General features: G+C 33.9%; 1 protein-coding gene across 1 annotated transcript in view; it reads right to left on the reverse strand.

The window, feature by feature from the left end:
- Nucleotides 1-17017, reverse strand: part of LOC138694352 (PWWP domain-containing protein 2A-like) — a 214223-nt gene that overhangs the window by 54707 nt on the left and 142499 nt on the right. The window lies entirely within an intron of this gene.

The following is a 17017-nucleotide window of genomic DNA, read 5'->3' on the forward strand; positions in this document are numbered from 1 at the left end:
ACTTTAAAGGAGGACTCTGAAGTTTACTTTAAACCTCAGTGAGAAATGTTATGTTTTATTTAACGAGTTCCCCCCCCCCCCTTCAGCTATAACTTTGAAATGTACCTTGATTACAGCCAAGTCCCTTTGTAAATATTCACTATTAAAATATTCTGTGAACGTTGAATTGACAAAGCTTCAGTTGCATTTAGCACACCAATGAATTCTTTAACTGTATTGAAATTATCTGAACAGAGAGAGCAGCTTCAATCCACATACCCCAGAGGGTAAGTATTGGCTCTGGGAGTAATGGGAGGTCTGTAAATTTTTCTTTGTAAGCATTAACTCTGGATGGGACTTGCAAACACTCCTGCTTTCAAGTGTAAATAGGTAAAATCCCCAGTAATATCACGTGATTTTGTCAGTAGCACTTGTAGAGGCTCCATACTGGTGTCTCTATAGTAAGGACTTTATTATCTTGTCATTATCTTGTCTTGTGTTTAAATATTAATTTCAAAATTAAAAATTAAAAAAATACAAGTATTATATGCTCAATGCATGGAAAATGGCTAAATATGCAGCAACATCGGAAATATTTACCAATAACCAAAAATATATTTAAAAAATAGGTTTAAGGACTTTACTAATAGATGGTAGTATATTATACATACTATTTAAAGGGTGTAACATTTTGTTATTTGAAATGTTGTATCAGTGAAGAAGTGTGTTGTGTCAGTAAAGTGTGAAGTGTGTTGTGTAAGTGAAGTGTGTTTGTGTCAGTGAAGTTTTATAGTTTATAGTGGTAGTGCAAAGTATTTGAACAATAAAATGTTTTTGAAGTGTTAGTGAAATCAGGATAGTATCAGTGAAATGTGTCGTAGTTCCAGTGCAGTGAGTGAGTTGACAGCGAAATGAGTGTAGTGCTGAAAGATACTTGTGCATGTATGAACATTCATACTCGTTGGTTTTAGTTCGATCTTAGGGTTAAGACACTTTACTTTAAATGTTATTTTAAGTGATTGTGCTTCATTTAATTTAGGATGCTCATTATTATTATTATTATTATTATTATTATTATTATTATTATTATTATTATTGCTATTAGTATTAATTATTATCTATTATTATTATTATTATTAATTGTCATTATTGAGTGTAATTAGTTACCACTGTCACCGGGTATTTACAGTACCCATTTCCAGTGTGAATAAATACACACATATGCAATTATATGCACTATAAAACTACACATACAAAAACAGAAGAACATGAACCATATTGCAAAAGTTAATTCCATATCACAAGTAAAAAGAAACTAAATAATGCATTTGCATATAAATCCGATGTCTACTGATAAGCCTCAGGGGCCCTGAGCTCTAAGTCCTTCCTGATCAACTGACGCTGACAGATGGGCCACCATGCCTCAGTGCCTGATAGAGGCATGTCTCATTTGCACATGAATAACCTGATAAGTCCCAGGAGCCTGGATTCTCAAGCTCTTCCTACACCAGTATTGAAAACCAATACTATGCCCAAGACTTCATTCTAGCTTCTTTTTTGCAGAAATGTAGAAGAAATGAGAGGGAAGTAGAACGGTAGAGGGAAATGGGAATACTCCGAGGAAAACACTCTGCAACGTCTTTCGTCCACTACAAATTCCATCACAACCTAGCTGAGGATCGAATCCAGGCTGCCTGGATGGAAGAACAACGCACAGATGCAGCTTGGCACAGTAGCAGTAGTGAAAGTACTTATGAAATTAGGGAGATTTTGTCACATTTTAAGAGAAAGAATAAACACAGTTATTTTTTAACAGGGAACATGACATTAAGACTTCTGTATATGATATAAGATATAGGCTAAATCGTAGGCTACAGAACCCTAAATAGAAAAGCAAAACACCGTCAGCTAACATTAATTACTACCTACACTGTTTAGTTATTCATCATATTACTAAAATTCACAAGACTCTTACTGCAGTTGTTTGGAACATAAATTAAGGAATTATGACGTCATTTGTAACCATGAGCTAATAAATGTCTTTGCTAATAATATGCACGACTTTTATAATACTTCGTGGAACAGAAAAATATAACCACACAGCTTACAAGAACTGTCACCACGACGGTCCAATAGCTAGAGCACTGGACTCGTATCCTGCAGAACTAGGTTCGATTCCCAGCATACCCCCGATTCATGATGTGTTGGACAAGCCCGTGGTCCAAATAACACTGGGGTTTTCTACGGGAGCTCCGATTCCCCTGTGGCATCCCAACAACTCTCTATCATCATCTGATTTCATCGCGAGTGTAGTGTAGACCAGCCTCCTATGGCACACCCTGGGCAATGACTCTGTTGGTAAACTGGTCCACACAACTGCTTCGTATGGGTGAATGACGAATAGTCAAGTACTCGCCAGTCGAAAATAAAAAAAAAAGTTTTACAAGAACTTTTATTTATAATCATATAAATGATTGCTCCATATTTTAATGGAATAGGTCCCAAGATCTCCGGTAACAGGGCAGAACTGACCTTGAGGAGAAATATGATTTATAGCACAAAAACTACTGTCATAAAAAATGACGAAAATACATGTTGTAAAAGTGGTACTGAGCTTTCGTTGACCTCTTTATACTATTGTTACAGTGAACGTGGAATATCAATGCAGTTTTTTTATTATTTATATTGGTATACCATTAGTCTAATGGCAATTGAAGGGTAAAGGGGAAAAAAAGATAAGCGTTACACAAAGCAAATTTTGCAGGAGAGCAAATGTAAAGTTCGACCCTAATCATTCTTTCATGCAATGCTCAAATTTAAACTGCATATTTCTTGGATGCTAATCGTTTGTACTTGGCTGACCAGACTTTTTATGATCCAGCAGGGGATATCGGCAATTTCAAGAAAAACCCCGAACCCTTATCTAGTCACTCTCCATTGATATGTTGTAGAAAATACATGTAACAGTAGATACAATGATAGAACTTTGCACACTAAATTTGTGAAATATCTTAACTTTCTGAATTAAATGCATAAACACATATAACTCTTATACATAATTATAGCCTCTAAGAATTCAATTTCAGTACTGACACATGCATGGAAGTCTTTCACATAACATTGTACACATTTTACAAGTACTTGTCTGAAGAATGGGAACTGATGCATTATAGGGGCCACCCATCATACATTACACGCAAAACAAGAAAAAAAAAAAAAGGTCAGCGGAAGTAATGGTTTGATTATCGTTTTTAGTATTTGATATTCGATAAGTACAGGGACATCATTTTATTTTTACTTGCATTTTTATTGTACCTGCATTTCTGAATGTACTTCACTCTCACCCCTTCACTAATGTCCTTGCTCCCGTCAGACACACAAACTTACGGCCGCTGTTGCATTCGAAGTCTTCAAGCAGTGAAGTAAACACTGCAGTGTATAGTGTGTTTCATAAATATGATTGCGTTTTCTATAGAAGAAAGAACCTATATTAATAATATCGTACTAAAAAATTATATTCAAGAAACGATCAATTCAATTTCAGAGAATATGCTTCAAAATGTTTTTAATAATATGCGTACTAAATTGAAGCCTGCATTGTAATGAACGGCAACCATTTTCAGCAACTTGTTTAAAAATTCAGATTAGCTTTTTTTGAATTGTGGTGGCTAGAAGCAAAGGAATGGTAGTGACATTTGTAATAACATGAGTTAAGTGCATCCAGTGCAAGCAAAAGTATCTAAAATTTTAGTGGCAAAGGGATATTTTAATCGCATCACATATTAAAATTTAAATAAAAATTTCACCGGTTTTACGAAAGCTTAAATATTTAAACCCCATTTTCTCAAAAGTAACTTAAGTGCACTTACAGCCCTTTACTTATGACTCCCTCAATTTAAATGCACTCTCTATATTGTATGTTAACACCAATAATTAATATGCTAAGTAAAGTAGACATTACATAATGAACATAGCCGCCTGAAAAGTTGAGTTTTTGAAAAAAAAAAATGTTACTACTCTACTGTATTTTGATAAATTCCGTAAAAGTGATGATCAAACTGAAAATCGTAATATCGTATTTCCCTACAACATAAATGGATACACTACTTTTCTCTCCTCCTATACCTAGTAAAATGATTTGTTTACATATTGCACTAGTAACATCAAACTCCTGTAATGGACGGGGCCAACAGTGTTTCCGAGTATAGCCAGGTTAATATTAAAAATGTTGGTAAAAATAAAGTGATGTCCCTGTACTAAATGCTACCAAAAAAAAAAAAATTGTTACTAGATATGATTTTAGTCAGTTTGTATTATATTTTTGGTCCAGGGAAAATACATTTTACTGTTACTGCCGTTATTTCCATTTTGATGTAGGTTACAAGTCAACAATATAAAACTGACTGTTAATTTAGACGTTGGCAACCTATTTTATATTGATTATAACAACAATACATATTGATAGTAACATTCATACCATTCAACCAATAAGGAGATTGGCCCCTATAATGCATTTGTTCGGAAGAATGTATCTCTTTAAGGATCTGTTCATTCCCATACAGCTTCAAACTAAGTTCTTCACCGGAGAAATGAAAGTTTGTTTTCACTTGTAACAAAGCTTTAACTGTTTCAACTTTCATTCTTTAGTTTTCATCAGTCAAGAGTGAGTTCATTGTAAAGAAAAGTGTTTCAACTGATGTATTACTGCCTGGAAAACACACGATTAATAACATTATTTTGAGAAGATTTTCAAATGGAATGGAATTTTTTTTTTAAATGTTGAAAAACATCATACCACTTTTTGTCACAAAATTCCTCATTTTTAACTACTTAAAAATGGATGCTGCAGCAATTCTAACACTTCCACGCAACGCGAATGCTAAGATGACCAAAGACAAAGATGCTATAGTCTTCTCAAAGAGTGCAAAATATCTCATACAACGCGCTCACTGGTTCTTCTGTCTCATACTGAGAATCGTTAAAAAATGTACATGAATCGCAGTAGTTCCAGTAAAATGTTATTGAAACAAAATCAAAGCTTCTGGAGATAAAAACAGGGACATTTGCTCCCCAGGGACAACAACTCAAAACCACCGGGGACTGTCCCCAGAAATCGGGGACATCTGGTCAGCCTAGTTTATACTCAATAATATTTAACATGATGATACACTAACATATTAGTCAGCAATAACTCGTTTTCCACTTTTGGTAGACCCTGATCCTTTTTTTCCTTGTACCCATCAATTGTGTCAGCTTTGCATGTCAAGAGATCCACGTTAAAATATCAGAAGTTCCCCTTGTAGGTTTTTCGTGGATACTTCCATTTCTCCTGTCGAAATTTCACCACTTCTTTATTAATCATCATCACTATCATTAACACTTTAGGCCCAGCGATATTTAAATGTCCAGCATACTCCTGTGCCAGGCTTTTAAATGCCACCGCTAAGAAGAAAACATTTTGTCATGTGGTAGTATTTAACATAGGGACATCTACACGAATATCGGATAAAATGCAGTGTCGATTGGTCAATAAATCATATCGACAATACAGTTTCTCGATATTCTCGATTAAAAAAATCGCAAATTTGAACATGTGTGCAAGACATTGGAATATTATAGCACAGTCTGATATATACAGTCACGAAGCTTGAGTTGTGAGGGTACTAGGAACAATTGACTGTGCCGGTACTATTTCGCATTGTCTGTAATGAGGCAATATTAGCGATCCTAGTGGTTAGCAACTATCTAGGGATGCATATTTACTATGTATTGAGCTTCGTGACTATATATATATAATCGCCGCACTCTCATGGTTAACATTCAGCAGGTCTTTGAAATTTAATTGTATTATTGTTTTCAATTTCTTGTTGTCGCTGCTCCAATCACTCACCTCAATTTCAATATTGCAACCAATAAGCTGCTTCCATTATTAAATGACACCTACTTGTCTAATCCACGTGGACTAAAACCGAAGTTGCAATGTCTTGTACTGAGGACGAACATTAAGGGTACGGCCACACGAGCTACATTTGTAGCAAGTTTTCTGCTACAAATGAAGCTGCCGTAATTGTCGCAAAATGGATGGCCACACGGGCGCTACAATTACTGCCAGTTTCTGCGTTAAATGTCGCTACGTACGGCCACATGACATGCCACACGTAGCGACATTTGTAGCAACTTTCTGCGACAAATGTAGCTGGAATTATAGACCGCATTGAGTTAAATGGAAGCGGCCACACGGAGCAGTAAGTGGCAAGTTTGGCGCTGTCTGACATGAGATCTATTCGTGACCAATAATTTCCCACCTTAAACGAATTAACATTGTTGTTAGTTACTGGGAATTTCTTATTATAAAATCCATACTTTTAAACTTTAAATTTATATTAATAAATATTTCCGCTTTACTAATTCCCAGAGGAGACTCAGCGAGTCAAAGAATATACATGTCAAAAGACTTTTACCTACTAACTGACAGTACATAAAGAATAAATATCATGCAAAAGAAAACAAAAAAATTGTAATAAAAGTACAAACAACCGTGTAAAATGAATGTTTATGCTTTAATTTTTTAGGAATGAGATAGAAAGCGAAAATCAAATGTCATGTAAAGGACACACAGATTAAGACTTTAAAAAGAGTGAAATAACAAATCAAAGTTATTCATTTTACAGTAGAGAATTACAATAATTTAGAGCAATGTAAATTTACAAATGCGTATGGATACACGCGTAAGCTAATTTTAAATACTATTTTCTTAATCTTACTTCTGTTTTTTTGTTACTTCACCAGAAGTTACAGATTAGACATACTCTTCCCTTTCCAATACATGAATTTCTGAAGCATCTCCAAGTAAAAAGGAGTTTTAAACATGACCCAAAACACAACTCAAAGAGGCAATCTGTTTGTAACATATTTGAGAGATGTCTTGTAAAAGAATTGTGTCATTTTTTTACCAAATGAAGTCGCTGTGAAGGGTTTACTGGTACGCTATTGTATAGATTTTATTAATGAAGGAAACCTTTGGTCGAAAATGAAAGAAAAAAAATGTGTACTCTCAAAGAACGGTACTTTGAAAAGAGTCTAAGTAAACACATCTATCATAAAAGTTCTCTTTTTCTTGGTTTTGCAGAATTCTTATTGGACGTTGCGGCAATTTAAACTTGACCCTTATATCCCAAAATACAACTCAAAGTGGAAATGTCTTTATATCACAATAATATTTATAAACAATACTGATTTGTGAGGTCTGACCTGCAAAAGTATTGTACGTTTTTTTTACCAAACAAATTGCTGTGAACGGCTTTCTAGAACGCTTTTTGTGTACATTTTATTATTGAAGAATTCTTTAGGTCGAAATTGAAAGAAGAAAAATGTATGTACTTTTTAAAGAAAGATATTTTGAAGAGAGTTAAAAAATAGGGAACTTAGCCTGGAGTATACATAAGCGAAGCAATATTTATTGGCACCGTATTGTTAGTAACAAAATTTGTTATATATATTGGCATCGTATTGTTATAAATCTGTCATGATAATAATTTCCCATCTAAAAGTCAATCTCCCTCTCTACTTCACTTCCTCATAAACACAAGTTAATTCTGTTGTTAGATTACATATACATACTGAGAATTTCAACCATTAAAAAAACGGATTTTCCTTCAAATTTGAGAATGTCTTTCTCCCATTGTAGGCCTACATCTTATCCTATAGAAAACAGAGTTTACGTCCTCTTAAACATGATAGATCACGTTTTTCAGATTATTAAATTTCGGGGGAGAGGGATACTGAAATGTGAATCTTAGGGTATGTTACAGTTTCATGTCTCATAAAGTTTTTTTACCAACAAAAGAAAATTTTAACGCTAAAAGATAAGCTGGGTGGTACAAATTGCGATATCTTATAGCTAATTCGAGAGACAAATTTCACTGCACTCATCAATGTCACTTGTTTTATTTTTAAATACATTAAGCCTGAATAAAATGCCAAGGTGTTGTATGCCTGGCTGCAAATTCAATTACCAGAAAGGAACTTAGTGGTGATATTTACTTTCCTTCTGGTGAAGTAACAAAAAAACAGAAATAAGATTAAGAAAATAGTATTTAAAATTAGCTTACGCGTGTATCCATACGCATTTGTAAATTTACATTGCGCTAAATTATTGTAAATCTCTACTGTAAAATGAATAACTTTGATTTGTTATTTCACTCTTTTTAAAGTCTTAATCTGTGTGTCCTTTACATGACATTTGATTTTCGCTTTCTACATCATTCCTAAAAAATTAAAGCATAAACATTCATTTTACACGGTTGTTTGTACTTTTATTACAATTTTTTTGTTTTCTTTTGCATGATATTTATTCTTTATTTATTGTCAGTTAGTAGATAAAAGTCTTTTGACATGTATATTCTATGACTCACTGAGTCTCCTCTGGGAATTAGTAAAGTGGAAATAAATATTAATATAAATTTAAAGTTTAAAAAATATGGATTTCATAATAAGAAATTCCCAGTAACTAACAACAATGTTAATTCGTTTAAGCTGGAAAATTATTGGTCATGAATAGACCTCATGTCAGACGGCGCCAAACTTGCTACACTTACTGCTCCGTGTGGCCACTTCCATTTAACTCAATGCGGTCTATAATTCCAGCTACATTTGTCGCAGAAAGTTGCTACAAATGTAGCTGCACGTGTAGCCACCCATGTCGCTACGTGTGGTCACCCAACAGCAGTAAATGTCGCAGAAAAAATGGACCCGGACCCATTCGAGTTGCGACACGACCTTGGGATGCGCCAAACTTGCTACATTTACTGCTCCGTGTGGCCGCTTCCATTTAACTCAATGCTGCCTATAATTCCAGCTACATTTGTCGCAGAAAACTTGCTACAAATGTAGCTCGTGTGGCCGTACCCTAAGGCACTTGCCTGCTGGTCTGAAGTTGCGCTCGGGCGCGGGTTCGATCCCCGCTTAGGCTGATTACCTGGTTGGGTTTTTTCCGAAGTTTTCCCCAACCGTAAGGTGAATGCCAGATAATCTATGACGAATCCTCGGCCTCATCTCGCTATCACCAATTTCATCGACGCTAAATAACCTAGTAGTTGATACAGCGTCGTTAAATAACCAACTAAAAAGAAAGTGCGTAATAGAATCTCGGAATCTGAAAAAATTCGACTTTGTCCATTTTTTCAGACTTTCCTCGGTTCTGTTATACACTTACCGCACTTGTATTGCAATATATTATTTTCTAGCTTAAATATTATATTTTTAACGCCTTAAAATTTGAAATAAATTTTTAATAACCTTATTATAAAATAATAAGTTTTCATGGAGATAACGCAATAGAATACGATTTCAGATAAGTTTCCTTGATTATACAGACTAAGGAAGACGCGACTTGTGGTAAGTTTCCATTGGAATATGAAACAATAAAATTCGTTTTGTAGTGAGTTCCTGTGGTGATAATGAACAAGATTTGTGATACATTATCACGAGAAGATGGGGCAAACAAACGAAAACGAAAGCGCATTTGGTGATTGTCGAAATTACGACATTATGCCCTAGTACAGTAGGATGTTGATGAAACATCACGGACATGATGTCACGAATTATGTAAATGTTGAAAACAGTTTGATAAATGCATTGCCCTTGGTTCAAATGCATGACGTATAGAACTCTCTAAATGACGAATAATCCACCTTTCACTACCTTAGAGTTAATTCGCAAGCTGAACCGTAAACAAGTTTATGTACGAGTTTATAACACAGTTTGAGAGATGTGTTCGTGACACATATTTCATACTAATTTAAATAATATTCCCTGTTTTTTTTTATCCAACGACGAGCCCTTTCTTGTCAGTTGATTCGAGCAATCCCCACTAGAAGTAACACACTGATACTTCTAGATCACATTGTTGCCTTTGACATTTCCCGTGGTGTACTATTGAATTCGATTCTCACTTTAAACTCAGTGGTACGACTAGTACACCTCGCATTTAAGTTGTCATGAACCTGTCAGTAGTGCTGTACTTCGTCCCATAATGTCTGACAGGCGTCGTAAACAGTGCCGGCAGAGAGAGGGAAAAGGGTAATTGCTATTCAACCAATGGCAAAGGTCTCATTCCACGCTTGTCTCGAAGTTGGGAGGAGGTAGAATGCTTCAGACCGGCCAACTTGAAGATAAGAGTGAAATGAGACTTCAGTCATTGGTTAAATAGCAATTATACCTCTCTCTCTCTCCCCTCCCTCTCTCCCCCTCTCTTCCTTCCCCCCTCTCTCTCCTGTCAGACATTATGGAACAAAGTATAATCACAGCCTAGTATTATCGCCGTGGCCTCATGCTTAACATGTCGGCATCATACAATAACATGCGGTGTGCTTTTAAAACATAATTTTGGCGACTGATTGTTGCTCTGTAGGTTTCACTCTAAGTGTCACGTTGTCACGTCTACTTCCTCGATAAGAATAAGCACTAGTTTGTTATATTGTTAAATGGTTATTATTATTATTATTATTATTATTATTATTATTATTATTATTATTATTATTATTATTATTATCATATACGAGTATGTACGTTGAGTTTCTTAACTCTTAATAATAACTCTTTAATAATAATTTTTAATCACATACCTAAATTGACTGAGCCACACCAGTGGCTGTTACACACTTAACACATGTATATTGCATATCATTTTTTCGACGATCGTCATTTAAATAGGTACATTTATTTCTAATTCTGAATATTGCATAAATTTGTTTGGTATGTAAAGATTTCTCCTATAAGAAAGTTTTAAACATCGTTGCCAAGGCATTTTGTTTCAGTCTAAACAGTCATTGTTATTTCTGGTATGAAATTTGTATGAGTTTTATTTATATATTAGTTTAATTAGAAGTTTTATAATTATTTAATGATTATGGCAGAATTAGTTGAGGATTTAGTGGATGAAGAGATTGAAGAATCGTGGAAGATCAGTTGCGCTAAATTAATATACCGGAAAAGTCTAAAAGAAAATATGAAAATGTGTATGAGGTACTTGCACAACAGAAAGGACATTCAACTTCCGAAGTACCATCAACATCTCGAGAAATACCTAAATAAAGCTCTCACCTTAAAAAGTATGGATCATACTACTCCGGTAACATTTAATAATTATTATACAAATTGTAATGTCACATTTAATTTTTTTTAAGTAAGTTTCCATTTGTTTATAACTGCACTAGTGCAGTTAAGTAACTATTATAACAGCACTGTGATTTCTTATGTTTGCATAGCAACCAGAGAACGTGTGGTATTGTCAACTTACGAAGCATGTAAACAACTATGGTGAGTAGGGAAAAAGGCATGATCGTTCAAAAAAACGTCACTGTGTTGGGAAAACAATGGGATTTTTCATTTGTTACTTTGGTTTGAGACAGGGATGCAGAATGTCCTCTACCCTATTTAAAATCTATCTGGAGTATATGTTGGAAAGTTGGAGTACATCTTGTAGACCAATGGGTATTCTGATTGGGGATAAGGTCATCCATCACTTCTATTTGCGGATGACCAAGTGGTAATAACTCAAGATTATATGATGCAAAATTTATGATGAGAAGATTACTGGACACGTATAATAAGGGAGGACTCAAAATTAACTTAAAAAAAAAAAACAGAGTATTTAATCGTAGGGGGAGCAGGAAGAGACCTGAATTTATGTACAGATACAATTAAGGAGTTAGGTACAGCTCACAGCAGTAATTTTTTTGGAAATATTCAACTTTTTTTTTCCTCCATTACTATATCTTGTACAATAATGAAAATTGGTATGTGTAAAACACTGTCCTTCTGCTATATGATAAAAATATTTTTATATTCAAAATGGTGGCAGTTCACTGTGAAGTGTTTCCCTTATAACTCATAAACTTGTTAACTTTTTCATGTTCTCTCTCTTTTATTTTACTGCTGAAACTCATGTTTACAATATCATGCTCTTTCAACTACATTCCTTAATAAATACAATTTTTTTATTTTGTGTTAGAAGAAAATACTGATATTTGACCATTTTTTAAAAGCAATTTATTTTTATCAGACAATCTATCAAAGGTATTAAAAGTGATCTTGCATCATATTGTATATATGACATACATAAATACACACAAAAAATGTCATCACAGATTGTTAGATAGTTTTTGAGTTATATGGGAAATGCTTCATCACTGCACAGTGCACTGAATTTAAAAAAATGTAAATCATTTTTTTAAATCGTAAAAATATTTTTTTCATATAGCAGTGTTGAGACAGTGTTTTACACATACTAATTTTCATTATTGTACAAGATATAGTAATGGAGGAAAAAAATGTTGAATATTTACAAAATTTTACTGCTGTAAGCTTTACCTAACCCCTTAAAGCAGTAGATCAATTTAAATATTTAGGTTCTATTATACGTAAGTCAGGTAATTCTGAAATGGATTTAAACAATAGAATTTCTCAGGCTCAAGCAGCAATAAGACAATTAAATGGAATATTTTGGAGTCGAGATATCAGACTAGAAGTTAAGAAGATTATCCTAAAGGTTATCATTGAAAGTATCCTGGGATACGGAGCAGAAGGATGGACGCTAACTGAAAGAGAGCAGGATCGAATTAAAGCTGTAGAAATGGATGCCCTTCGGATAAGTCTACGAATTTCCCCGCATTGAAAGAGTCCTGAATGAGACAATTAAAGAAAGAATGAAAGTCCAGGACAACATCATAGATCGCCTAGAAACTCGATTGTTACAATGGTATGGTCACATCCAGTGAATGCCCATGGATAGATTGCCCAAGAAATTAATAAATTGATCTCCAGAAGGTCGTAGGAAAAAAGGACGCCCTCGATTTACTTTGAGGGGGAATATAAGAAGACCATGGAATGAAGGGGACTGGACGACAAGATGTGGGAAGATAGAGCACAATGGAGAATGGGATTACAAGGCAACCACTGATAAGTGGATACTAGGGTGGAGTGAAAATATAAAGTTTATGGAATCAAAATGTAATACAGTACCAGAGAAAAGTTGCGAGGTGATACCACAAAGAACAATGTAAAATATATTTTCTCTATATTAATATTTAGAGGTGTCCCAAGAGCATCATATTTTGAAATTTTCACAAAATTTTGAGGTTCAGATTTTTTAGCAAGAGAAAATTCTCCAGTGATCTAGTCTGAACAGGATTGTAGGAACATGTTAAAAAGATACATGTTAAAAGACTCTGCATATTTTTGGTCTCCTGTTGTTTAATTTTGAAGTGTCACAGAAACCTCAATTTATAAGAAAATTGAGAATAATCACAAAACTCTTCGATATGATATAATTAATATACTAAAATTAATGGAAATTCATTCTTCTTATGTTGCAGAGTATTTAAATCAGAATATCACTAATAATAATAATAATAATAATAATAATAATAATAATAATAATAATAATAATAATAATAATAATAATAATAATAATAATAATACGAGAAATCTGACCTTCTACCCTGTATTCACAATGTCAGAGAGGCTAAACCCATCGCAATTACCTATCATGATGTAATGAAATATTATCTATGGATCAAAAATGAATTAAAATCTGCCTTTAAATCAAAAGAATCTACTGTTGGAGATTTCAGAAAGAGTTTATATCAAAACTAAGAAAATCCAGGTAAAGGCATAAATTCCGAAAGTCAGTCATACAAGAATATTACAACTGATTCGTGCTTACCATGATCAATACACAAAGTTAATGAAGCCTTGTAAGAAACAACATAGTGACGACAACTAAAATGACAACATTGCAAAATTTAGAGAAGCAGCAAACAAACTATTTGATATATGTAGTTGAAAAAAAAAAAAAATAATAGTACTGTAGGCCTAATTGTGATAAAGACCGCCGTGTTCCAAAACAAGAAAGAATATTTTATTAGAGCCAAGAACAGAAAGAAGGATGATAATTGGACGTGTTGATTTAGTTACCACTCAGAAATAAATGAAAAAGAAAACAAGAACAAATTCTAACTGAAAAGAAAAATGGACTGAAATGGAATTTTCGCCATATTTTATGTAAAATACTATATATTTTGCCTCTTATCCCCTCAAAAATACTGTATACTGCAAGCTCAATTTAGAGTCTTCCAAATAAAGTTTAAACATGTGATTTTACAGCAATTCATTAGCTATGTAATGAAAAACAAAATATACAAAGAGGCAAAAAAATTATAATTTTAAGAAACTTCAAGTCCTTGGGGCACCTCAAAAATTAAATATAGAAACTCCATATTTTTCACATTCCTAAGTTAAGAGAAAATACAGATTTTTGCAACTATTAGATTTAGAAAACAGATAAAAAACAATTTCATGTATAGATTCACCCCCCCTAGTGGATATGCCTTTAGAAGTAAAAAGTAAGTACTTTTTGCATTTCAATAGTTACAATCTTGTTGATCAAAACATTATTTATTAGTACCGCTACAAGAATTTTCAAGTTTCAAGCCATGAATGTTTAGGTGAGGGGTTTGGACTTCTTCCATTGCTGGTTGTCACAATAAAAAAATTAAGACAACGTTTCGAAGGGTGATTCTCCCTTCTTCTTCAGGTGGAAGGAAGGAGAGAAAGGAAAAACCTACTGTTGGGATCGTTACGTACAGCTATTCAGTATGACTGAAGCCAAGGTTCTATTACAAGCCATGGTTCTATTATATTTTAATGTTAGAATACGGCTGATCATGCTGCTACGAAAGCTATAAGAGTCTGTCACAAAATCTGAGAAAATTTGGCAATTTAAGAGAAGATTCATGTTACATTCGTAATTATGGGGATTTAATCAGGAGGTCTGAGAAAACCGGTTTAGTTGTTGATAAGAAATATGGAAGACCAAAGACAGTCACTGAAATAAGTAAAATTAATTATTATGGAATTAGTAGTGTTTGTCAGGTGTCCAGGCATCTTCAAATGAATTATAACATAGTTTGGAGAATTCTAAGAAAACATGTTAGTCTGTACCCATATAAACCAAAAACCAGTGTTCGCACTCATAGAAAGTAATAATCAGAAAACACATGATTTTGCTTTATTTGTGCTAGCAAAGATTAAACTTAATAATCAGTGGCTGGGCAAAGTTTTCTGACAGACGAAGCACACATCTCTTAGTGATGGAAATAACACAGGTAATTGCATAATTTTATCTGAAAATTAGCTTCAGGTATTAATTGAACAAGGCCTTCATGATTTGAAAGTCAGTGTATGGTGTGGCTTCATTACACAATTCATCATTGGTTCATATTTCTTCAAAGAAGACAACATAGAATAACAGACACTGTCACAGTAAATGGGGAGCACTACTACAGTATGCTACAGAACTTTGTTATCCCTAGACTGAGAATCACGACCTGAAAAACAATCTTCATGGAAAATGGCTTACCACCCCCACATCTACAAGCCTTAAAAAAAATTAATTACAAGGATCTTTGTCAACTGTGACATCTTTAGGCACTTTCCTTCATTATCCACAGATCTTTATCCAGCTGATTTCTTTTTTGTGTGGGATTACCTTAAAAAACTAGTTTTCGTGGCACAACGACAATCCTACAGCAACTGATTGAAAGATGACATATATCAGGTCATTCAAAAGTCACTTCAAACTTATATATATATATAAGTTATATACAGAGAGGAAGTGAAATAATCCTGTAGATTGAAAGGAGCGTACACTTAAACCTATATTATTTTTTGTGATTAAATGCACATAATTAGAAAATTAAGTTGCAAGTTTCTGCAGTCTGGCAACATCACTGCTAACACACTGCTCTTTCTTTTGTTAATACAGATGTAAGAGATCAACGAACTCAGATCTATCTCCCTAGGTGAACTACCTCCCATTCCCTCTCTGACTACAACGTTGCAATCTGTTTGCATCTTTTAATGGCTTGAAGTTAATGGTTTTAAAATTAAATTTACACTAAAACCGTACATGCTATTGAAATACGCCAGAGGGCTAAATGATTCCTTATTAGATTTTCTGTCGATATGGACAAAAATCACGAATAACAGTTACTGTACCGAATAATAGGGTATTAAACATTTGAGAAAAAAATTTTTTTTCTGAGAAAACTGTGAAATTTCTACCAATATGGTAATACACTTTTTGTCTTATACAACATGAGCTATTTGCTCCAAAACTCTGCAGGGTTATTTCACTTCCACCCTGTATACATTCACTTTATTTAATTATTTATTTATTTATTATTTATTTATTTATTTATTTATTTATTCATTTATTTTTATTTTTCGGTATTTATTAATTTTTAATCAATTTATTAATTTTAATTGATTTATTATTTATTTATTGTTTCGTGTTACCATGCCAACCTATAAACGACGTGCTATTTTATATCGTATCCCATTAACACATTTGCAAAGTGCATTCATAAGTTTCGTATCCACATACTAACTCACCACAAAGCGTGTTCTTACTTTTCGTATCTCCACTCCCAATCATCATAAAGCGAATTATTTTGTTTTGTCATATACAGTACCAAGCCACCACAAAGCGTGTTTTATGTTTCATATTCTCATGCCAAATAACAAAGCGTGTTCTTATGTTTCGTATCCCTAGGCACATTCAACTTGAAAACCTCATATTCGGTGTTTTGGAATGAAATGGAATTTTCGGGAGGGGCACTATTATTCAGCACTACATTATTTTATGATTTATTGAGCTAACCCTCAAGCTAGGTGCATCCCAAACCCATACCGACTGACTACACTGAGATTCTCTGCATACCTAGGTTTCGAGCAAGCTACCCTACACTTCCTAGCCCAGTCCTCTCCATGCATCGCCAGCTAGTGTTTGGAGAATGCTATGGAATGATGACGAAATGGCGAAATGTTGACGGAATGATGTAGATGCATAATATGGGGAAACGGGAGAACAGCGAGAAAAATCCTAATTGTGACCTTGTCCACCACAGGTGTCACTGCGGATTTTTCAATGAAAAATCCTGGACCAGGTCGAATCTGGACTGCCTGCGTGACAGGA

Source organism: Periplaneta americana, chromosome 2 (genome assembly GCF_040183065.1).
Source record: "Periplaneta americana isolate PAMFEO1 chromosome 2, P.americana_PAMFEO1_priV1, whole genome shotgun sequence".
Classification (NCBI taxonomy): Eukaryota; Metazoa; Arthropoda; class Insecta; order Blattodea; family Blattidae; genus Periplaneta; species Periplaneta americana.